At 34.7% G+C, this 25,514-nt stretch overlaps 1 protein-coding gene across 2 annotated transcripts in view; it reads right to left on the reverse strand.

Annotated features, from left to right (window-relative positions):
* The window catches only part of LOC110378876 (UNC93-like protein), a 73,633-nt gene that overhangs the window by 10,372 nt on the left and 37,747 nt on the right, over positions 1-25,514 (reverse strand). The window contains exon 2 of one of the 2 annotated variants that reach the window (XM_049837939.2): positions 22,056-22,140. The exons of the other annotated variant lie outside the window; for it this stretch is intronic. The gene's annotated coding sequence lies outside the window, so the exon portion shown is untranslated. The remainder of the gene's footprint in view (positions 1-22,055; positions 22,141-25,514) is intronic. 2 annotated transcript variants of the gene reach the window in all.

A 25,514-nucleotide genomic window follows, 5' to 3' on the forward strand; every position in this document is an offset into this window, starting at 1 on the left:
GCTGTTAATTGTCCGAGACTTATGTTACAACATTTAAAAAAATATTATAACTATCTAACTACATAGACATCTTGGTTTCGACTAAGTACATTTAAAATTTTCAGAAATAAATGCCACGGCTTTCCTTCTATCATAATGCCAATATTGTACCAACAGTTAAATGAATAAAGTACAAAGTTTCGCCATCTTGATTGCTTGATTTTCTAAGCAAAAAGATTGATAAGAACCTGAGATAACTATTTCTATATGGTTGAGTTCAAGTCGACCGCTAATTGTTAAGCCAATTTCATAATGACCACCGATTTGTAACAACAAATCATATAATTATTAATTACCGTTATTTTCATTATTTATCATTAGTGTGTAAATAATGATAAAACAGATGAGCGTTGTCACAAGGAAGGGTTTAAACACAATCAGGACGAGACTGGCGTGCGCCTGCCACTGGTGTCGAAATGAGTGCACATGTATTCAGATCATGTTCTAGACACCCAAATCGAATAGCTAGCGAATGCCCCATTGTGCAATTTAATGACTGCGTACGACCAATGTTTGTTGTTCGGTTTGTAACACGAGTTATTGTTGCCTGCAGGCATTGTCAGGTGTTTGTGAGTATTCTGTAAACATAGGTAACAGCTTACAGAACTCAACGCACACGGTGTTATATAAGTCAGACAGTTTTCCCGGTTAATGTGTGCACACAACATCTGGGGTGGAAAACGAGAGCCGACTTGATACAGTCACAACAACAGAATTACCGAGAAACAAATGAATTAACTGGTTCATTTTTTTCCATCACAATAAGACGGACTCCTCTTACATCCATGTTATTGTTCTGCAATGCTACTGTGTTGGGGTAAGTATGTGACGACGTGGAAAGAACGACCAGTTTGGGAGGGGACAGAGCCTACCATGGTGTGGTCGCTACAGTACACAGTACAGATAGAAGTTGAATGACTCAAGCCATGTGCCTGATAATGAAATAGCACTTTGTAAGGGCCTGCCTTCTTTAGCTAATTGATACTTTTGATGCCGACAAAAATGCTACAAAACTCCTGAAAAAATCTGCTCATCATCACACACCTATTATTGTATACCTGCACACATGTATAATATGCAATTAAACCAATGATACCTCCTTGGGTAGATAATAACGGATTGTCGCCGTAATGAGTGTCGGTCCATTGTTCTATTGGATTCTTCCCATCACAGATTTGTTAGTGTGCGACGTCATCATATGTGAGTGACACGTGATTTTTAAGTATAGTCCTTTATTGTTCCGGAATGGCAAGGCGGTTCATTTCTTGTTTTTGATAAAAATATCGGTCGAGTGTCTAGATGTGCCAAAAACTGACCTGTCCACTTTCATATCAAGTTATGAGTAATCTGACGCTTTTATACTTGCTTGGCAGGTATAAAGAATATGCTAATGAACGATAAATTTATATACTTTCATATGTATACAATTATACATACAACAGTCTTTTAATCATTTATAATTAATAAAACAAGGAACTTTTAATGTATTTCAGTTATGAAAACGACGACATTGAATATCGCAATGGATACTATACAGTAACATTAAAATAAAATTTAATTAAACTCACGTGTATAAAAAGGTGTTCATTATTTCTAAGAAACTGCTACTGATAAGGTAGCGACTAATTATAATTTACCTCCATTATGCACCACGATTCATTTTATTATAAACGAGACAGCGCATAAAAAACCCAACTGTATAAAAATCTCAACCAGCAGACTGAAAACTCTTTGTAACATTTGGTTATTTAGCTAGGAGCTCTCAAAGCTAATATTGTTCGTAAGGGATAAATAATATTTTCAATCTATTTAGGCGTTCTTTAGTCACTGTACAGTGGTTTAACATCCCCAATCTTGCAATGTCCTGATTGTCGTTTTACGTTTGGCCCTTTCGAAGATAATAAAGAGTTGCATGCAATAGGCATACGTGCGAAAGTTCAGGAGTTGGCGCTAGACAGGCGTTAATCGAAGGAATGGAAGGGAAAAGAAAACTTAATAGGAGCGAAAAACATAACACTACTTACATAAATCACTACAACTAATGAATGTATAAGTAATATTATTTATACTTTTATCAGAAGATAGAGCAACTTATTTATTTACATACACGATTACGTAAATATTTTTAATGTATGCGTGAAGCGTGGCCGGGCGTCACGATTTTCGCGTTACATAGAATACACTGAAGAAAAATATTGCGGGGGGTGTTCACAGGCTTACAAAAATTGCAACATTCACTGCAGATGGAGAAGAACTTATCTTTGAACTTTGTTATAGAAATTAATTTTCGGTTCCACTTAGGACCATTGGAAAAATGTACTATGTAGTCAGTTCAGTACTTTGTAGTCTCGAGTTCTGATAGAGACAAAAAATAACGCATATAGAAAGAAAGGAAATGGTCTAAAAACTAATCTAGAAAATTTTATTTCAAGTTTAAATTCCCGGAAAAGACGTAAACGGGGCAATTTTTGGCATATTTTTAATTTTAATTCGCAAAACCATTTAAGGAATGTTCTTTCAACAATTTATTAATCGGTGTGCACTAGGCACAAAAGCTTAGCCTCCTAAAATGATAATGTCAAGTAGTGTCGACACTGCATACCTGAGCCATGCAGTCAGCAAGACGTGAGATAAAAATGTCCTCTCTAGACCACACGCTTAATATAGTATATATTTCCAGGATGTCTAAAGCACGTACTGAGATTACTCCAAACATAAAATAACAAATAAACGTATCTTTGTAAGGCCAAGTAAAACGATTCTGAAATATTTGTTTTGGTATACCTACAATCCTACATACTTGAGGATAACGTGGTTTTCCTTATTATTTATTGTTCTCGGTATATCTACTTTATTATTGGTACTGAGAAATGTGTTGATCTAGACCAGTTGACATTTCTAGCGCTTAATGTTATGCTAAACGCGAAGCATAAGTTCAATTTAAACCCCACTAGGTATAGTCATTGAATAACAACTTTAGCCGTATAAAATACTGCAGTGGATTCAGTACGGTAAATAAGCCAACATTAAAATAAGGCATACAATTTGCAAAAAAATATAGCTAATTTGGACTTGAGGTAATTGAATCTTATGAGTCCGAAATAACTCTAAGAACATTGTGTGAACACATAATCCGTGCGACGCTTCCAACATCAGGTAACATGCTATTTATACTACTGCAACAATAGTTCCCACAGTGGATCACTGAACTTGTCAAAACAATGTTTAATAGAATACTATAAATAAACGGATCAAGAACCGCCTAACAAAAGGGATTTATTTCCCGAATTGCTCTCGCAAAAACTATGACCTAGCGATATGACGGGGGCACTTTACGTGGAGTTTCCCACGAGTACAAAGCGTAGTAGCGCATCATTCAGATGTTCGTCAATTTTCACTTCCGTTGCTACCACCCCGTCATCGTTCCATAATGAGTTTTGTCAAGGCTAACCGCTAAATTACTCCCGTCATGTTCGCATAATACAGCTTATAAAATGCCATTGTCACAAGTATTGTTACGCGCGTGATTGTAGCGTGATGCTCACGGGTTTCTATGCTGAAATAGTTTCATGGCTGAAAAGTTCGCTTAAAGCTGGACTGCTAACAATTTATTTCCCTTATCCGCAAATTGATTGTTACATTAGTCTATGCAAGCTAAAATTCCTCAGAACCAACTTTTTATCCACATTCTTAAATGAATTAAATTGTAAACTGCATCTCAACGTAATCGATTGTCACGGCGTTTATCGATATTCGATCAAGTTCAATTCAAAGTAATCACGTTGATGTGAATTTCGTCGGTGCCAATCGATTACCGACAGATTCCTGACCGCGCTCATTGTCGTTTATAATTAATTACGAATGACATAAATACGTAAGTACGAGCTGTGGCTAATGTTTGGTAAATAGCAAGGAACGTCCAGCCTTCATCGCGAGACTTTCGTCTCTGTGATGCGGCCTCCACGACAGCTTCAATGAGTGCATTTGCATAATTATTAAATTGAAAGTAATTAAGTTTTTGTTTTTCTCGTGTAGTGAGCACAATAGCATCGACATTGCTGAATGAGGTCGGTGTTTCAATTTGCATTTCATGGTGTTTCGGAAAAAAATTCAACGAGATTGTTCCACGAGTGAAACTAAATCAAGCGCAACTGTGACCACAACACTAAAAGGAAAGGATAGAATAATAATTACCAGTTGCTTTTACCATTTCTACTTAGTTGTTCGATTTAGTCTGGTAATTGAACATAGAGATGCTTTTGTCATTCTCGATGGGTTTATAAACCTGCAAGTTTGTTATTACTTACTCATTGAAAACTTGCTCATAATCCGCCGAAGCACTATCTATATTATAAGTAGTTTTGACTAAGAAGCTCTTCCTTAACGTATTATACAACAGACATACCAGGTATGTTTTTAATAGTTCTCCGCGTTTGTTTTAATCAATTATATAAGTTTCGACTTCATACGTACGGGACACGTGCCTGAAGTGAGCATAGTTCACGCACCTGCAGTGCATTCATACTGTACGCTGTACCTATATAAGATTATTTTCAAACTCAATCGTATACATTCCACAGACTTGTGGATGAAGGGCGCCTTGTTGGCTTGATTTTTACTTAAATAGGTTATAGGCCAGCCTTTTCCCACGCGTCCCATAGGAACTCTGCGCACCCTGGTAAAAAGTAGCTTATGTAGCCTTCCTCGGTAAATAGGCTATCTAAAACCTGGCTGAAATACATGAGAATATTTCTGCTACATAGATAGGTGCTATGTCTTTGTGATGCTTCTAAATGCTTTCGTTTCAGACGTACATTTTTATTCTAACACAATCAGACTGCGTTAACTGTCCACGGAAAGGTAAGAATATTTAGGTATACAAATTTTTCCTAGTTAATTATTTTGTTAAATTTTAACTTGATTCAATTCGTTACAACCAGAGCCATCTTAAAATAAATGTATAAAACGTGACTGAGTGCTCGGTCTAAAGGATGAGAAGATTAAGATACCTAGAACAAATTCCATTTAATGTCCCGGAAATAGAGGCTTATTATCGTGCATTAGGTACGCGATGCTGTATTAATTGGTGGCCAAGGTCGAAACACAATGGGCATCGGCGGCGCGGGCGCAACAATTGTGTACGCAACACCACTGCCTTCGGACTTGGAAAAAAACAATCGCTGTGAATCGTTGACGTTTGCCACACACGTGATATTTTAAATGTTATGCCTTCACGATTCACCCAGTGTACCCTGAACCTTTAACCCCGGCGCATAATGCAGCCTCAAAGCTTTGGCAATATCTCATAGCTGTTCATTAGGCTGAGTGAGGCGTTTTGCAACTACGCCACTGTGCCTACCGTGTCCTAACGTTACCTTTGCACTTGTAGCACAGATGTTCACTGAGTGTAAGCATTCACATCTTCCGGGGTAAGAGGCTGTTTTCTAAAGATCCACTGTATATAATTTTAGAATGATTGTATGTATCAAGCTGGAAGGATACACTTAATCTTAGAAATGACTAATGGTATATAATTTGTAGTCTGTACAAGTGTTATACTTATGAGTTTATTTGCAAGCACAATGTTTAGATTTTACTGGTTATTTTTCTTAATTCAAAAAAGTCTTTTAGCTAGGTTGTGGTTTTAGGGCAGCGAATAAGTCTTGTAAACACGAGATTCTTGGATTAATAAGAGAATCTTCGGAGTTTATTTCAATTGGTTTGATCACGCGACAATATTCTCATTTAATTCTCATGATATTCAATGTTTTTAAAAGTTGACATTCAATGAACAATTATATTATTTATATTCTAATACGTACAATGTTTTTATCTTAACGTTGGGTTAATTAGCTCCGATCATATTGGAATGAATCTACCTGCTTACATTTTTCATTAACGTAACATTGATTGTCGGTGTCATTTCTCAGAAATCTAGATTTAAATTGATTACAGGTTTTCTGTTTCCAAGTAATAAAACCTATAGTTTGATTAATGTTTATTCGACGTGTGAAAAAATGTCTATTAGTTTTTAATTGACTAATTTCGTTTGCGGAAAACAAAATGTCGATAACATTTTGTAGTTACATATTTTAATACAGTGTTTGTGTTTGTATTGGAATGTATAGTAAGAAATAGTTTTTATATGAGATCGTGTATTTCCGTGGTAAATGCTAGGCGTGGGCATTCCTGTACTAGTTAATTTATTATTTATTGAATGCGATCGGCTGCTACATTTAGATTGCAAATCTTTACTGTTATTTATGAGTGGATATCGCTCGAGGCTTCGTTCGTAAGGTATTTATTGTATAGAGCATGTTTCATTACATCCCCATGCATGCATGCTATATGAAAATATACATCGTTTTTTTTATTCGTAACAATTTCTGGCATACATAAAAAGGATTCAATAATAGTTTAAAAACCTAGTAAATAGTTTATAACTCATGCCTGGCTTATTTAAAATCGCAGTTGATATATGATAGTCCCCATGCAAATAATTTTCTTGTATTTTCAAAAATACCGAGAAAAATAGCTCTTTCACAAGTTAGTAAATAAATCGCAAAATATTTCTACCACAAGACAACTGCAATAACAACTAAAAAAGAAAGTTGTGTACACCAATCGTCGACACTTAAAAAGCCGTATTCCAAATTAAATGCAGTGTCTAGGCCGTAGGCATTCAACAAGCGTACTTTATTGGCTATTTCATTGGATCCTTAGTATTCAGCGGCGAGAAGATGTAACGGGTGCTCGCCAGTAATCGCGGCAAACACGACGGAATCTCAAATAAGTTTATCGTCCACATCACGCTATGTTATCGTTAATACGTCGTGACAATTAATCCGGCGGCTCGAGCCGGTTGCGACTGGATTACACTCATGCGAAACGGTTGATCGGGACAAAGTCGGTTTCATGATCGAGCGTTGATCCCTACATCTGCAAACAACTGAACACTTGGGCGGCGAAGCCAGCTGCCTCATTAGATACGTGAAACAACGTTCAAGAACCTTCAATAAAAATTAAGGTTGCTGTTGGAAAGTACTCACATTGAACTAACGAGGCATTTGTTCAGTGTCCACGGATCCCTAAAGTTCGGCGCTTTTGTTGAAGTACAGCAAAAAATAATAGTTGGCTTGATCATCATTTACGAAAATCATTATGTGTAACCTATATTTTGCTAAAATGGAACAATGGAGCGCCCATTGTACAGCAAAAACTAAATTAGATAGCCTTTATGATTTACATGTTTTTTGTCATCTGTGACATGAATAGGAAAATTATAAGATTATAATGGAACATATTTTTGTAAGATAAAGCGCGATTTGTGTTTTTTTCTAATAAGAGATTAGGCAAGATGTAGGTTTATTTTGTCGTTTATAAATGGTTTCTTGTACCTACAAATCAAATAGAAACACATTAATATAGTTGCGCTTATTAAAATAACGTAGGTATGACAAACTACCAACGAATTAATATTTACGAATCTTTCATATTCTTCTTAAATTATGTACCTACATCAATTTCCAACTTCGAATCTACGATCAAAATATAAGTAGGTACATAGTCTTTGTCACTACTTACAACCTACAAACATAAAAGCGAATGTAAGAAACCCAGCAATTTAGAATGAGCCGGTTAAAATCGCATGAAATCCTTTATTGCTAGATTTATCCGGATCATTCCAGTTCTTCAATTGGCACAGCCGTAGGGTGACTGCGAGAAAAACAGTTGTTGCAATCTGACCACGTCACACATTTCCAAGAAGCCCATTCAAGGAATAACTGTTTACTTAGGTACCTATTCATCGTGCGACATACATTATCAGCATCCAATGTTTGTAAATACATATACCTACCCAAGACTTGTTCCTCTGCCGTGTAAAAAAATGGCTCTCTACGTTAGTCGTCGTCTTATAAGTTTTAATTACTTATCAGTTCGTCCAGTACGATACAATTGGTTTTATTTTTCATTAGGGTAAGTTTAAGCAAAGACGATTCATACAAAACGTTTGCCGTAGTGTTACAAAAATGCGATCGTATTGCTTCGTAGAATTCATAAATATAAATAAGGACATAAAGTAGATAAAATGCTTAAAAAAACAGCCCACATTCAATAGGCCCTAAGGAAAATAGTACCGTTTTGAGCTGAAAAGTATTACTTATAGCGCATCTAAGCTTTAAAAGTATTTTTTTAGATTCTCGTCCGTGACTTTCGGAATGGCGTAACCTTTTAGCGGTATTTAGTGGCCTGACGAGGTTATCCATATTATTTATTAAAGACATTTGTCTTTATTAAATTCTTATAAATATGTGCATTCCTAGAAATTCCTACAACTGTTTTTTGGCCATATACATTGTAAAAAGCTCGCGTTTCATCGAAATATGAATAGGTAGGATGTAATTAATTATGCGAAGGAATAACGACCTGTTAGGAGTAGAAATAATCTAATAAATAAGTGAAAGTAGATTACTTAATATAGCTGATAGCAGATCATAAATATTTTGTACTGAAAGTGGTTCGACAAAACTGACGTTGTAAATTAAGCCGTATATTCAAAACATAGATGTTTTAGGTAATAACTTATTATTTTGGGTCTATTGAAATATCCAAAGCGCAAATATTTTGTATATTATATCTGTAATTTGCTTTTGCGTTCTTTAAGTTTCAAGTTTAGTAACACTTATCTTCTGCGTGTTATTAAATCAACGTAAAAAATGTACATTTTAAATAATAATCTTACATAAAAATATGTAGAAAAAACTTGTCACGGAAGCATGTAAGCAGTTCAAAATTGATTAGTCGATATATATGTTATATGTAAGGTATGATATATTTGTTATGTAAGTATTATCGTATAAATATATTTATATATGCTACGGATTCAATAATTTCTACACTTCGTGGCGTTTATTGTTCATACGCTTTAGATATGCTACACTATATCATATTACTTTATAAGATATGTGCTTTACAAATCAGTAATGTAATATTAAAAATAAATAAAATATAAAATTGAATACATTATTGTTATGTAGGTACGTTTTACATGCATAGAAATAATATAGCTTAAAAGTGCAGAACTATCATGTTTTACAATCACCTCATACAAAAGTATATGTTAGTAGCTATATTAAAGCTATTATTTATGTGTGCAGTGTATTTTCCTGATACTCAACAAAGCCGCTCCCCAGCGGAGAATGCGCGTAGGCAGAAAACGGTTCATTTCTGACATACACTTGTTTCAAAACAAATATGAGGAAAAAATAATAAGAATGTCATAATTATTTTATTTTGGCATTAGGCATTTCTTGAAACTGATGCATATGAATGTGCTGATTTTTTATGTTAACTACATATTTATCTTAGCCATAATTCCAGCTTAAACGACAAATATACGTCAGGAGGTTTTCTTAAAAGTTTAATACTTATCGGCGAATGACGTTAAGACCTTATGCTTCCTAGAATTTGCAAAATCAAATAAGGCTTCAAGTTGTGTAGGTAACTTCGAATCCAATATTCATGTCTTTAATTTTTTATACCTTGTGTCAACTTCTCACTATATTAAGTTAATGAATTTTCCTTCCAAGTAAAATTTTAAGCACGATGTTTTTTATCATTATTAATTTAAGCCTGAAATCCGGATCCTTTGTATCCAATAACTACAAGATAAGTAAATAAAAACTCCTTTCTTGCTTCTATCGGAAAGTACAACATGAAATTGTGACTAAAGATTGCTCTGACAAGGAGGCACGCTGTCCCCGATGGGTTATTCCGATGGCAATGCGCCACGAGGGCCGCCGAGCTCACATAACTTTGGGCAAACACCGTGAACAATTTCGCAAGTACACCATAGTATGCCATCATGTCGTGTTTCCCTACTACCTAACTAATGCGCCGCCGCATTTTGCGTCGCGCGAAAAATTTCGCAACCGCTGTCCATGATGATTATATCATTCGAATTCTACTACTAGTATGGATTTTATTCACTTAAAATATACATGATTATTTAGCGCTTTGTTAGTTTCATTCGTTGAGTCCTAGTCTTTGTTTGGGTTGCGCTTTTATTCTATTGGCCGCTATTATAACAACCACTTTTATTTTTTAGGCCAGCGATGTTTGCACATGGCATTCAAGGATAGGGTTGGGTTAATAGGTACTCGCAATTTTAAACATTAAACTTATTAATGTACCATTAATTTATAAGTGAGCAGCTATAACCTGTTTAATGACTTGATAATTATAATCGTTATTTCAAATAAAAATATTGAGACTACTTAAACATAATTACATTAAAGAAGTATCAATTTTTTATGTGTTAAAATTGATTATTTATGACACGCAATTTACAATGATTGGAATAAACTGATAGTTATAATTTCCTTTTATCACGAAAGCCACGCTAAGTAGGTACTTGATGTTTTTTTGGGTCACATTATACTTAGATACTTAGTAAAATACTAGTGGGAGTGTAAATAATGTGTATTTTTCTTCGACAGTCTTGCTAAAATTGTCTATCGGTGTGTCCTACTTCGTTAAAATTTTGGACATTGTAAGTAATTTACTTATTATACTTTCAGGGATTGCGCAGACAAACTAAACACAATATCATTCAAGTAATTAGTTCAATACACTTGGCCAATATATACCTAAGTAACACCTGTTGCAATTATTCACCAATATATTTTAATACTTTTTTTATATAGTGCTCAACAAAGACTGGCTAGTATTATGTCTTGCTAGTATTAGTTGTTTATTTGTATACGAACATGCAACGGTCGGTGGCCGACTTTGTCAACTTTCCAACGAATTCGCGTTGCATAGAGCTAATAATTCGGTGATTCAACCAGACCTTGAGGCGGTGTTCATAGTTCAATGCAGTATGCATATAAAGTGGTTTGGCAATATTAGTAAACATGATGCTGGTTAGACAAGGCGCTTGGACATTGACTTGATTTGTTTCAATTATTTTTATTGCAGTTCCTCGATTCCTGTTCTTGATATATGAACTCCTTGACTCTGATCTTATGTTAAGTGCCTTACTGAATACTGATATTATAACATTTCAACCTCCCAGCTTATATATTTTCATATTTTTATTTGTACTATGTCATTATTTCTAGAGATGTTCATTGGTATTCAATACTCAGTAGAAGGGGTTCATGCCTAGTTAACTTTTTCTTGTAACAATGAAAAAGTGTATCTAAGAAACAAACAGACTCGATAGTATGGTTTGGAATCTACATTAATTAAACGTCATTTAGAATGTAATATAATTTTAGCTTACAAGTAGATATCTTGCATACCCAATATTTGAATGGCGTCTCCGCTAGTTCAGTTCGTGACTCGTTCGGAAACTACTATACAATTTGGTAGGAATGTTTCAAGACGACAATTTGCTCTTTGAAATAGTTTCTATAATCGTATATCAACAGTTTGTACTGAATAACGCTTTTTTTCTAAACTAAGGTACTAAGGTAATAAATTCCTTAACCTAGGCTTTGTCTGTGCTACATTTTGTATAGAAGATTGTCATTTTGTACTTAAAACAAGTAGATTTAAATAAGTATTTAAATGTTTACACACCATTTTCCTTATAACAAGTTAAGATTTATTTACAATTAACATTATCAGGGAAACTGTAAGAACTTTATTAATATCGCACATAAGTGGGAAAATCAAACAAATGCCGGCTAACATAATGGAATTGATTGCAGTGTGAATTACCCAGGACAACAGTATTACGCTCCTGGATGCAAACATGAATATCTTAAAGTACACAGGTAAATTGTTATCTACACTAACATAATAAAGACAAATCATTATTTTGTTTGTATGTACCCAAAAGGCTCCGAAACTACTAAACCCATTTTAAACATTCGTCCAAAGTTGGAAAGCTACACTCTTCTTGAGTAAAATAGGCTATATTAATCGCAGAACGGGCGGAGTTCCCAAGGGACGTGGGTAAAACCGCGGTAAAATAGTCTTAAATAAATGTAAGGTATCTTTGAATTAACGAGTTTTCATGCAATTTTCATCGATCAGTGTTACTTTCATTTCTTTTTATAGATAACAATAAAGTGTCTAGAACGTTAGCTACCTTCTAAGGCAATAGGAAAATTAGTAATTGTCCATAGAAAGTAAAAGTAGAGTTAGTTTTGTAACGTATAATACAAAACTAAGTCCCGTGCTAAAACTATTATGGTCGCTGCACACAGCGGGCGGGGCGCGACGGGACGGGACGGCGACGCGACGCTGAGCACTTGTAATGTACTAGATATTACGGAGGCCGCCACACAGACCCGTCCCGCTCGGCGCGACGCGACGCGACGATCTAGTACATTGTGTCACGTCGCCGTCCCGTCCCGCCGCGCCGCGCCCGCTGTGTGCAGAGACCATTATTTGATTCGTACAACAGTTAATACTTTAGTTGGTACTGTCATAATCACAAGTAAGTAAATAATAAGCAATATTTTAAGTTATCAAATTGTCATCCATTGCCGCAAATCAACTGATGTCTGGACCTCTAGGCTATACGGCATTGTTTGTGTGCGTTTCATTATCCTCTAAACTTAGGTATTTTATTTGCATAACTTTATTATAAATATTATGACGTCACCGTCTATAAAACATAGTAAATTGTATGCGTGTTTTTTGTGTAAAACTTCGAAAACACTAATAGACTTTGATGAATATTTTGTGATTTTATTACCTAACATCTCAATCACTGCGACGTAGCGAGATATGTAAAAATTATACATTCGATTGTGAATAAGCCTTGCCAAATAGTCATATTGTCTTTCTAGTATTTATATACCTACTTCATTTATAACGAGGACAATGCCCCTGGTAAAAACAACTTAATGTCATAACTTACTCTACTGGGTTTACGCAGAGTGTGAATTCGTAAGTGTACCTACATTTCTTACTTGTTCATTTATTTTTAACTCACTACTTTCTTTTGCGTCATTTCTACGCCAGCATTACGCGATCCGAAGGCTATTTTAAAGAGTTTCAAACAAATTGAGGGAATATTAAGGATGTAAGAATAAGTAACTGTAGGTTAAATCCTAAAAGTCTATCACTAACATGTTATCACTATCGAATGGACATACAAAAATGGAGAAAATGGACACAGAAAAACTATTTGTTACGCCAACAGCGACTTAGTGAAAGTGCCGCCGCGAACTGACCACCGATTTAGTTTACGAAAGCCTTAACCATTCTATAATATAACGAGCATGTTAAGGAAACCTGTGGACTTTATTATCAGCCTTTATCAAGTAACTGGTTTGTAACTGCGATCTCTCAGGCCCCGAAACCTGACCTGCCTTGCGCGAACTGTAAAGAATATCACCATCCTGGAATGCGATGGAAATCAAAAGAAGTGTTTTAATCAAAAAAAGGACTGTCTCTTGGCAAAAGTATTAGCAATTTTCAAGCCGAACTTTACTTGTCGGAGAGGCTCCTAACGAAGAAGAAGTCAATTATCGAGAGTATTGCACTTCTCAGTTCTTTCAGAAACATTAAAAAACATGCAGAAAATGATACGACGCTAATCGCGCATCCACGACCTACAACTCGAAGGCGAGGCTGATATCAGTGAGCCGCGGATCTTTTAATTAGCATTGAGAAGATTGATTCCGCCCGGTACGAACCGATTAGCTGCTGGATACGGCAGTTTCAACTGGAGTGCGTCATGAGCCCTTTAATATCGCTTAAGAACATTCATACGGTCCTACGCGGCAAGTCTTGCTAAGTGATTGTAATTAGTCTGTGCCACAAGGTCACCTCGTTCGTCAACCACCGCACTGCATTCTCATTCGATATCATTAACAATTGAAATCGTTATTGTTTTCTAAAAAAGTTGTCATTTTATGCACCTAATTTGTTTGTCTAGCAATCGCGTAATAGTTTACCAGTCACGCTCTTTTATTAAAATTCTGTTCTTTAAGACTTTTTGTTTGTTATTTCAATACTTATAGGTTCGTTGTAAGTCTGCTTTTGTGTTGTTTGCAAAAATCCCCGATTAGTGCCTTTTGATTCACTAAGATTTTTTGTAACAGTTCCAAAGTTTTTTGGTTTGGTAATTATATTAATTAAAATCTCGATTTTCTAGAATTTTATGATTTTGCAATTTCATGGCGTCGGAGCTATTAACTTTTTATTGAAACAGCATTTTAAAGATCCTGAATACTACAATGGATTTAAAAGACGAGGTTTCCTATCAGTAATAACAAGTGATTAAACGTTTCAAATGCAAAATAATTACTAGCATACATAGTATCATAACATAGGTCTAATACCGATAGAACATAATGGCAAATAAGTAATAAATTTCAATCAAAAACATGTTTGCAAATTTAATGTTACAAGCTTAAAATATTTTTTATAAGTTATCGCTTTCGAAATTTACCAGTTCTGACATCGTTTTCATGACCTTTCGCTAATTTGCAATAAGGCGCCAACTCGCATGTGTCAACTCGTTCGGAATTGTAACCGGCGCAATTCATCCTAGTTTTATTGACACTCTCTTTGGTTCTGAAATAATATTTTTCTTGAAAACCAGGAAGGAAATGAAATAAATAAAAGTTAAAAATCCAATTTATGGCTAAATATGTAGGTATAATAATTAATGTAGTTATACTTTTACCAAAGATTCAAACCAGGAAGCAAATAAAATAAGTGACGGTTGGAAAAAAAGTTGACATCTGCCATACATCATAATCACGAAATCGAATGCATTTCGAAACGTAAGTTTTTTTTCATGGTCATGATTTTTTTCGAAATGTCATCAGAAATCGTTATTTTGTAGACATTGACCCACTACAGATGTGAAGTGGAACATTTCATTGAAAAATAGATAGGAAACCAAACTATCGAGCAGTTACGTCGCGGACAGGAAGAAAAGTGAATTTAATACTTCGTTTATTAAGATTCCGATAGAGTGTTTTTCTTTGCAATTACTAAATTAGCAAAACTATTGTTTGCGTCTCCGTTGCGTCCTCCGAATGCAAAACACACTTAATTGACTGTATAACAGTTTTTTACGTCAGACTGACGTATCGAGATTCACAATGCCCATAAATATTCATAGAAGGCTGTGGTTGTTGAAAATTTGGCTTTAAATTGAAGGATATAAGGTGTAAGTTTGAATGTGAAGGCTTCGCGTTGAAATCAGTATCCGAAACACGTCTCAGTCAATGTCGATCAATTGATGCATGTTTCTCTAATATACTACTGATGTTAGACTTGATACAATTCGCCGACATAAGGCGTTAACGTTGAAACTCAGGTATTGCCGAGATAAAAAAAATCCTTAAAGGACTGACTTTGGTAATAAAGAGGTATGTGTAGCCATAAGTTTGCATGAAAAATTTGAAAATATTTAACGAAAACTTTTTTGATTCACTTCAGTTTGATTGCAGCAAATATGTCTGAAATCGCATTCTTGATTTCGCAAGGAGTGTTGTTCATCTGTTTATGTATAGTTTTAATCTTACAAACCAGTTAAAATGTATCTCTTATGTAAATCTGATAACATTGCAACAGAAAGACGAATATTGAAATATTTCATATATTCCTCGGTTATTTTGTGTGATTGTCAATATTAGATGGTTAGTATTTTATACAGCCACATTTCAGATTCATTCATTAAAGGTAACGTTTCGCAAATCGGTTGAACACAGCAAACAATATTGCATTATGAACAAAAACGTCAACGTATCCTAAAACCTGTATTTTTGCATGAATATTCAAATCATAATCACAATGGAATAGTTGCCGATCAAGTCATTCAAAAATAGAAATAATATTCAACAATAATGTACGTACATACGTAATTACATCATGTGTAACAATGGCATGTGACGCCACATCAAACCTAGCCACAATGAATGGCTTTTCGATATTCAAAGTTTCACCACAGCCTCCATTGTATGTCTATATACCTACATTTATACTGAGTATTTAATACACTACATTTTTTCGCCTGTGCCCTGGACCTGTGTGAATGATTGTTCTATTTAATTGATCTGATACCAAGGTTTACGAATAAGCTATTATTAGAACGGTATTATTAAGGAGTTGACAAGAAACATTGCCCAACCATAGAGATTCTTTGTAACTTTCACAAATTCCGTTGTTGTCTATAAATCGATACATATAAATAGATTATAAAAAATATCGACATCGATACAACAAATCGTGTTTGCGCTGAACAAAAAATAACACTGATTGTTGATTGACGGTTAAGTCTTTGGAAGCAATTTTTTGCTAACTTTGGAGGTTAAAAGCTTGTGAAGTCTTTACTTATAATTAATCCGCGTACCCATCGGCACCACTAATAAAAATAAAAATGACGTAACATTCATCATCATTTCCGTGAACTGAGAATGGAGAGAAGCGAAGCCGCGTCTCTCTTTGATACGACTGAGAAATAAAACGATTGTACCTCATCCAATTTATTTTCAGGAGTATTAACCCCGCCCATAGCGAAATAGGGATATTAATGACTTCAGTTCTGCTTATGGGCAACGTTTTAATAAAAGTTGTCAATGCAAAACACGAGTGTCAATGCAAATGAAAGTAAAATGGCTTCAATTTGTCTCTTTAAATATTTGCTGAAGTTCTGGGCAGGTTGAACCGTTAGAAATTATACAAAAATTACAAGGAAGATACTTCATATTGCAGTTTTATTATGCCATACAAAGTATAGTAGTACCTGACGAACTTTGATCCTATTATTTTCTGAGGCGAGTTTGCCGGGTCAGCTAGTACCTACATAAATCAGATAAGAAGTGTTTGTGTCTGAAAGGCTGTACTCTATGTGTTTATCCAATTCATGTTTTGAACATGGGGGTGGTCCGAATACTCTCAGTTAACGGGAACTGTTGCTATTGTATTGTCATGCTGTCATGATTGATAGACGTTGCGGTTTTTAAGCCCAATAGCTTTGTGGCTACAAAAGGTATTCTACTTGAAGTTCTCTGTATTTCAACTTGCAAATGACGAAGTAAATGCATTTGTTTTATTGAACTTACGGCTGTTGACGCATTTATCACTCTGAAGAGAATGTCGTACTACAAACGGGCTTGTGGTCAAATCAAATGACCGAAACCGCTAACAATGCGTGTTACTTTTATTTTCATATTTCAACCTACCTCAATAGATATTATCATACATCAATGTTTCCTTTATTTGATTAGCAATTCAAATAGGTTTCCTCTTTATGTATATAAAAACATATTTCCGTATTGATGACCGCAGGGATTGTGGTCATAATAACTGACAATCAATAATTGTATAACGTACGATGTAGCAGTACTTTGCTCGATTTACAATGTAAACAAGAATCGAATAGAAATACATTTACTTTAACTCATCATTTTATGTAAATAGGCATGTGATTAAGTACTTCCTCTAAAGGGTTTATTACCGAGGAAATAACAGTTACAAAAGACAGTTACCTAGGCTTTTCTGTTTCTATACGTATCGCTAGAATGAGACGAAGAAACTTTACTGCTTAGACATCATTTTATTTATCAATAAAGATAACTTAGCGAAATATTACGTATTACATTATTGTTTACTCCGCCTATTTTTTTTTTCTGTAAACTGAATTAAAAAAATATAGTTATTACGCGAGACTTAAATTGGGGACCGGCAAATGAAATGAAGATTAGCGCATCAACCAAATAAATTCTCACAAAAAAAGCATTATGAGAACCCTGACGATTAATTTGTGGGACTGGCCGGCCCTGCCCCACAGACTATTGTTGTTTTTTCTTTGTTTAATTACAGTAATTGTCACAGAGTCTCTCGGCGTAATCATTGCCCGTCAAACACGCAACGCCTATATATAAACTCTTTAGTAATGCTGAGTGTTAATAACTGCAGATTCGGGATAAACACGGTTCAGTATCTGAAGGAAAATGATGAACAATACTTTGGATATAATTTTAACCGAAGAAAAATTTGCTATTTTTGGACTTTTGTAGTCTTTTACTGGACTTCAAGTACTTCCTATTTATTTACTTCCATGTATTCAGTTCATTCTCCAGTATCCAATATTTGGTGTGGGAAGGTTAACAAAAATGGGGACTGAAGTTAGTGTCTATCATCATAAGACACACAAGTTAAGACACAACTCTTATTTAAAACCAATACATGCATCTGTAAAAACGTGTAGTATCATAAAATTAATTGTCTGCACATGTTCATCTACAGAACAAACGTGTTATATTTAATGAATATTGTTATTATTTAGTTTTTGTACTGAGAATTAGCCAGTCGTGATGCTAACTTGTTACCTGTCATTATAACAAGAAAAGGTTGGCAGTTCTATCAACGCAGCCCTCACTCGCCATGTAACTTGTTGGCAAAAACAATCATGAACGTTTTATAATGGTGCTTAACCAATTACAGAAAAGAGGATGACTTATGAGTCAAACTGTTTATCGATTACGTGGTAATTAGAGTTTAAATACAGTTAACTGTGTCGTATGCAGTTATTTCACTAATAGAGGTTGAAGGTAAAAGCCAGAGTTCTTATCAAAAATAATCTAAAGTGAGATTCGCTAAGCCTATGCGTAAAACCATTTTATCATAAATTCACAAGGTTGATTCAAAATCAATATCATTGCCTTAAGTCGCTTACTCAAGTTCAAAGTCGTCATGGAATAAAATGTATTTTGAATTACTTTATTGCGATCCTGAATTACCTTCTCATTGAAACATGAAATATTATTATTGTCAATAAAAAACTGTTGGAACTAAATTGAAACTGCTGCGCCGTAGTATGCTTACCTACATAATATCTTTATAACTAAAAAAACATATATTTTTTGAATCGTTCTCAAAATATTTCGAAGAATCACTGCAATAAAATGATATTGGACGCGAATAAAATTCAAAAAGGGTTCAGGATGATAAGTTTTGAGATCCCAAAGAATATTTTATGTCTCTTCAGATTTCATTAGGTACTACAAGTTTTTATTACAAAACCATTGAAACTGTTGAATATGGATGGTTTTACATAATTACTGCTTAACTCTGTAGGTGACTAGCATAATGATTAATTTATTATTCCAATGGGTAGATCTGTAGAATAAGTTTCTACCTATTTTTTACGTGACTGTCCACAAAAGGGACTGTGGGTGGTTTTCAGCGTTCACAATATGTAGAGATGTATATCGCAGGCGATGCATGGAGTTTACTGTTTCACTTTATTTATTAATTCTTAGTCCGAGATTATGTGGAATCTTAAGAATATTTGAATGCTACCAAACTTGCTAAGAAAAAACAAAACCTTATTGATGACTCTTAGAAAGATTGCAGGTGGTAATTAATACCACAGTATAATATGTTATTTTATGTCCACTGCTACGACATTCTAAGATAGCATTTAAGAAAGCAGACACATCTCTAATTTATCTATGTTTATTATTATACTATTATATATATTAATGATTATACTAAAATTATAAGCGTAAAAAATAATGCACGCTTTTGTTACTAAATTAGTCGCGTCTTAACCGTGATGCTAATGCGTAATTAAGCAGAGTCACGTTTTACTATAAATAGCCAACTAGTCACAAATAAATAAGTATGTGAAGTACGTGAATAGGTACTGCAAATATAAATAAAAGCTTCGTTTACCTACTTGAATAAAAAATAATTTTAAGGCCCAAGTTAACCGACAAATAGACATCAGTTTTCATTAGAAAACTGTTAACTACGAATCTTTACGTTGAAGTTTGAAAGTAAACAGTAGTTTCAAGTAAAACTGACGTTTATGCTGTCGGTAAAATTGGGCATTGGCATGGGTATAATAGCAAAAGGTTTTTAATGGCAGTAAAGAGCTTTAAAACACCGAGTGAGTTTTCATTTCGTTTTCAAAAGTTTTAAATCAGAGCTAATTTGTAACCACAGTATGGACACTTCTGACCTGGGAAATAATGATACCTTGGTCTGCTGATCGCATTTTGACGGAGGTTTTAATACTTTTTACGTTTACATTTCTGAAACTCATTACGACTTATATTAGAGTATGGCGATCCTAACTGTCATGTGTCAGATCTCTCGTATCGAGACACATATCTACCAAGCATGCCGACCGTCATTCACAAGCAAAGATAAATCAATCTTCATTTGGAAAATCCTACAAAAATTAATCTAAGCACATTTTTTATTAATCCATTCCATGAAGTACGTACTTGAGTTGTGGGAATTTCGTTAATTTTCTGAGGGTCAAATATGTCTAGGAGAGTAAACATTAATAACGAGTACACGTTGAGTGTTTGTTAATATAGCTTTTTTGCTAACTATAGAGTACCAACACACGACAAACTTTTAGGCGGCCGATATACTTCTTAATAAATTCTATCGTAATTAGTGACGAAAAGCGCATTTTACAATAAGCAGCCTTCAATATTTCTCGCGATGAAAACAACAATAAAATTTGCGATCAAAATAACAAAATAAATATTAGGTTTTTGTAGCTCATTCCTTCTTAATGGTTAGGTTTTCTACAAAAAAGGCACAACGCTCCTTTGACTACTTTTCCGGCTTCTGTTCCGGGATTGTGCAATATTATATGACATATAAAATTTAATTTCAGTATTCGGGGCTCCTAATCTATGCAAAATGACATAGGTGATAAGTAATAAAATGGAGGCTCCGCAAACAAAAGAAGACTGTATCATTCAGTGAATCACTATCTAAACATTTTGAAAGAAAAGCTAAACAGCTGTGTGTTACAGATATAAAGAAAAAAATGCTTGTACCTACTTTAATAAAAATACACTGTGAATCACTCCGAGTCAAACGCAAAACATATTATGAAACATCGCTAGTGCTCTGTATTTGAAAAAATATCTTATGAAACTACAGAAAATGAATAACTTATAAAGGTAAACCTGCCCGTGTAGTACAATTTTGTTACAAAACATAGGCATAAAGTCTAGACAACTGTAGGGTATACACATCAGGTATGCAAGCCTGAGTTGACCCTGAACTAACTTTCCCTGCAATCGTTATACAACAACACGTTTCACAAAGAATAAGTTTCTGCCTCGCCAGACAACACCACACTCAGACTAAACATAAAACGAGAACTTTTCAAAGTCAAAATACATAATTCAAAGGCACGTAAAGACATTGTACCAACCAACGATTCACTAAACATTTTCTATTGTCCGTCATCCAATGCATGATTTGAATCAACCATCAGGTAATACTGCCTAATAAACCAGCAACATATACGTAACAATTTAATGTGAACGGACACCAATGAATTAGAAAAACTCATTGCAAGAGCACGTAAACGGCTAGTATTTTAATATTGTCGTTTTCAAACATGGTAATGAAGCATGAAACTGAAAAATCGCAAGGTCGCTGTCACTGGTAGCAACAGCCGGACAATACCTGTACATACGTACATACATACACGTTTGTGAAATAGTTATAAGTCGATAAAATTCGTCAACAAGGAATCGGCTGACTGAGATATCTCGTATTGACACGCGTCCTATGGATAGTTTGTGTACATTGATTGAAGTTCATGTCAACATTGATTTGTTTGAGTACATAATTGATATTGCCCAAGTAGGTGAGCGGTATAGAGCTGCTTTTTGCATTACTTAGATCTTTTTTCAGTATTTTGTTAATTTGACGAAAGAAAAACATAAAATTGGAAACTTGTAGAGTTCATAAAAATATACCAAACGTAAAGAAACATTTAGTTTTATAGTTTTATAAATAATTAAATTTTTTTCAATAAATGAAAACTTTTGTGAAAAACCACCTCTATCTTGGGTAGGTTCCTATTAGTTCGTGAATTGAAAATTCAAAGTAGATTTTAATATCGAGTCACTTGGCACTAAAGTGTATCATTGCTGCAAGTGACTAAAGCTTCAATAACAAAGCCCATATAAAACAATGCAAGCTCACAGCAAGCAATGCAATTAGAGCACAAAACAAAAGACAAAATTTTCAACTAAAAAGTCCAGACTTACTACGTGTTTGTTGTTATCGCGTCGTCGATGAGTCCCCGCGGGCCAGTGGCGGGGTCCGGGTGAGTGGCAGGCCAGTCCTCGGCGACTATAACCAGACCACACCGGTTAGACTAGGTTCAAACTCGATCGCACAGCCATCATTCGCTAGAAGAAACCTACGCCAGCAATTGAAAGACTCTAGAACCATCATCTTGCAAAGAACCGTTTGCTTGAGCGGTCAAGTAGTCTAATATTTTCCACTAGATTCATTTTTAAATTGAAATCCGACAAAATTTACATGCGTAAATATGAAATAACATGGTTATACATCGTGTTCTATTCAACAAAGTGTGTTCAAGAATCGATTCCTTATTCTATTGATTGTATCAATCGATGTGCATGCTGTAAATGTCAAATAGGTAAACAACTTTTGTTTTGGGGTTATCTTGATAACTAGTTCTAAGCGGTATTTGTGGTTTCTCTTGTGGTTTGTGACTACCAATATTTCGCAACTTCGGTTATAAGTACTTAGTAGAACCCTAATTAAACCATGATCCAGAGGCAATTTTGCGACCACAAATAGTTATTTAAGCATATAGCTAAATAAAACCTGTTAAGTATTTTCCAATACTTGCAACACATTTGATTTATCAATGAAAGGTATATGGTGTCTTCGATACCGATTCGTTTAAGACACTATATATTTGACATCGCACAGCCAGATCGGACACTTGATCTTTGGACGCAGTTTCGTATAATGGAACCACGCGCCTGGTGTACTGATCGATTTTTTATAAACGTAACTCGTTTCTTTATTCGCCGATAGCAGCAGAAAAAATGTATCGAGGAAGTGTTGTTTTTTCTCGTGCCATTCTAATATGTATATTAAGGGTCGTTGATAAATACCAACGAGTCTACGTGTTGTGACGATCTATGATTACGTTCCAATTTAACGTCACCGAACCGGTAGTTTACGCTCTCGCGGACACTGCATGACGACTTTATACTAGCTAGGAAAGACCTCTATGGAGTGTCGTAATTGTATCATACATCGTTTGAAAATTGCCTTCGCGCCTTAAACAGATGCTCCAAATAAGAGACCAGTTAAATAAAATATTAAAATCGGTTCAGTAAATATGTTTTAACCCATGTAAACATATCATAAAATATTGACTTATCATGATTAAAATTAAATATTTTCCTAATGGACTTGTGACTTTTGTACCACTTGGAGATGTCTTCGACGAGAAGAACGTGTTTTATAGATATTTACAAGTGAATTTAGTTACCTAAACAAAATCTCGAGTGTTAGTAGATATTATGTAACTTTAGATTAGAACCATTAAAGAAAATTTCATGTAATAACGCCTGTAATGAAAATGGAATGCTTATTTCCGAGAAAATTCGAGATTTTAACTCACATGGTCTTTGGATACTCCATTTGTTTTTGCTCGTGTTGTCGTAATAAAAACATGTTTTGGAAACGAAGATGCACGGACCAACGCCGTTCCGGTGGATGGATAGCTTATTTTTTACCGAACAAATAATATACCTAATCTCGTTAGACTTAACGACCGTGGATTGTAAGGTGGCTAACTCTGAATGGATGGCGCAGTGTCAAGAGCTTGGATCAATCGTTAAATCCGTTAATAAATCGTTTAAAAAACCGATCCGGTTTTTTGTCTATCGCAATGGAGACCTTGGTACCCGAGGAGACGTGTTTGATCGCATTTTTTTTCAATACAGGCAGTATTATACTTACCTGCATATGAATATGTTAATATGTAACATTTAACATATCATCCGACCACAAAAAATCTCCTGTTTTGTTCAACGACATCCTTTTTGTAGATACGTTTGTACTGATCGAATACAGATTACATTTGTAGAATCATGACTCCACCATCCTGTTATTAGTTTAAAAGATTTCACGAGTAATTCTTGTGTATCATACTTATTATTAAACAAATTAACTTATTATTATTTGAATCAGTTATTGACAAAGATAAAGGTTAATGTTTAATGATTGAGAGATGCGTTAAAGTATACCAGAGTCGCTAAAACTATGGCATGCAAGTAACACGGCTGAAACTTGCTAGTATTCAGAATAAGTCTTTGCGTGCAAAACATGTTATGTAAATAAACTAAATGCTTATCTTTAATAAAACGTATAATTATGCGTTCAGGAAAAAAATCGAGATAAGTGATCTTTACTGCAAACAAAATCCATCGCATGCTTCATTAGTTTTTCATGGTTCATATCTCGGCACTTCATCAACTGCACATGTTCTTAATAGATACATTGTTTTAGCTTCATAAAAATACTATGATAAAACGTTTAATTCTTCAGTACGCTAATTAAAATCAAGATAAGCTTGCGTTCGCTAAAGTTTACCGGATGACACAAGATGCAATTCGAGATGGCGCTCGTTTACCTAGAACGTACCTATTGCTAGAGCACCAAGGAAATAATTAGTAGTTATAATTTATTAATTGAGACTGACTTCCGCCGCGTCTTTATTGCACGGTGGGAAACTTTGAACCAAGAATGGTAATGTTACGGCGTGATTTTGATTTATAATACAATGGTGTGGGGTTTCCCTGCACGCTCCAAGAACCACCGACAAAATGCTAATCGAATGGCCGTTAATACTTGCAATTTGGCCCGTGAGCTGAACAAAATTCTAAGCAGTGCTAAGCTCAGTAGATTGCCATCTAAATGGCGACAATGTAACATGTTACTTGCGTTACTGCCTGATTTATTTATAGAAGCACTGGCGATCCGCCAAGGGCTTTACCTGTATAAGTTATGCGAAAACCTTTCACGAAAACCGTAATGTGAATACGCTTTGAATGTTTCAAACGCAACGTGAAACTTATTATGTAGTCTTTAATAATGATTGGCATTTATTTTTCATACGTCAGAGTTGTATGACATCATGTTCGTTAGAGGTTAAGTCGTCCAACATAATATGTTTAATGTGCGATGGTAGATACTGGTGACTGGTGCAAGGCTCGCTAAATCCTGGCATCTTTCACGAACATCTGCACAAACGTCATGTGCTGAACAAAATGGGTTTTATCTCAAATTCTATCTTTTTCCTGTTAAGCTAATTAAGGGTAAAGTTTGGAGGACGAAGTTATTAAGATTATTAAGTACGCTTACTTTAAAATCGCATAAAATATAGTCGTGTGTTGTCACTTGTTTTAGATATGAACGAAGTAGCTACTCAAGAAGCTTTGTCCCTTTTCAGATTTTTTTACAACAGTTCATATTTTTTGTCTTTACAGCTATTTTTTTAGTCTAGCAAAGTAAATAACTTATAGTTACGATCACAAATTGCAGTCGTTGGTAAATTATAGCCAAGTACCTTCATAGATTCACACTATCATAATTTCGTCTAAAGGCTAATCCACACGAGCGTCAGCTTAGTCAAATTTTACTGAATACAAGCATCGTTGTCAGAAATATATTGTTAA

The sequence above is a fragment of the Helicoverpa armigera genome, chromosome 1, assembly GCF_030705265.1.
Source record: "Helicoverpa armigera isolate CAAS_96S chromosome 1, ASM3070526v1, whole genome shotgun sequence".
Taxonomy (NCBI): Eukaryota; Metazoa; Arthropoda; class Insecta; order Lepidoptera; family Noctuidae; genus Helicoverpa; species Helicoverpa armigera.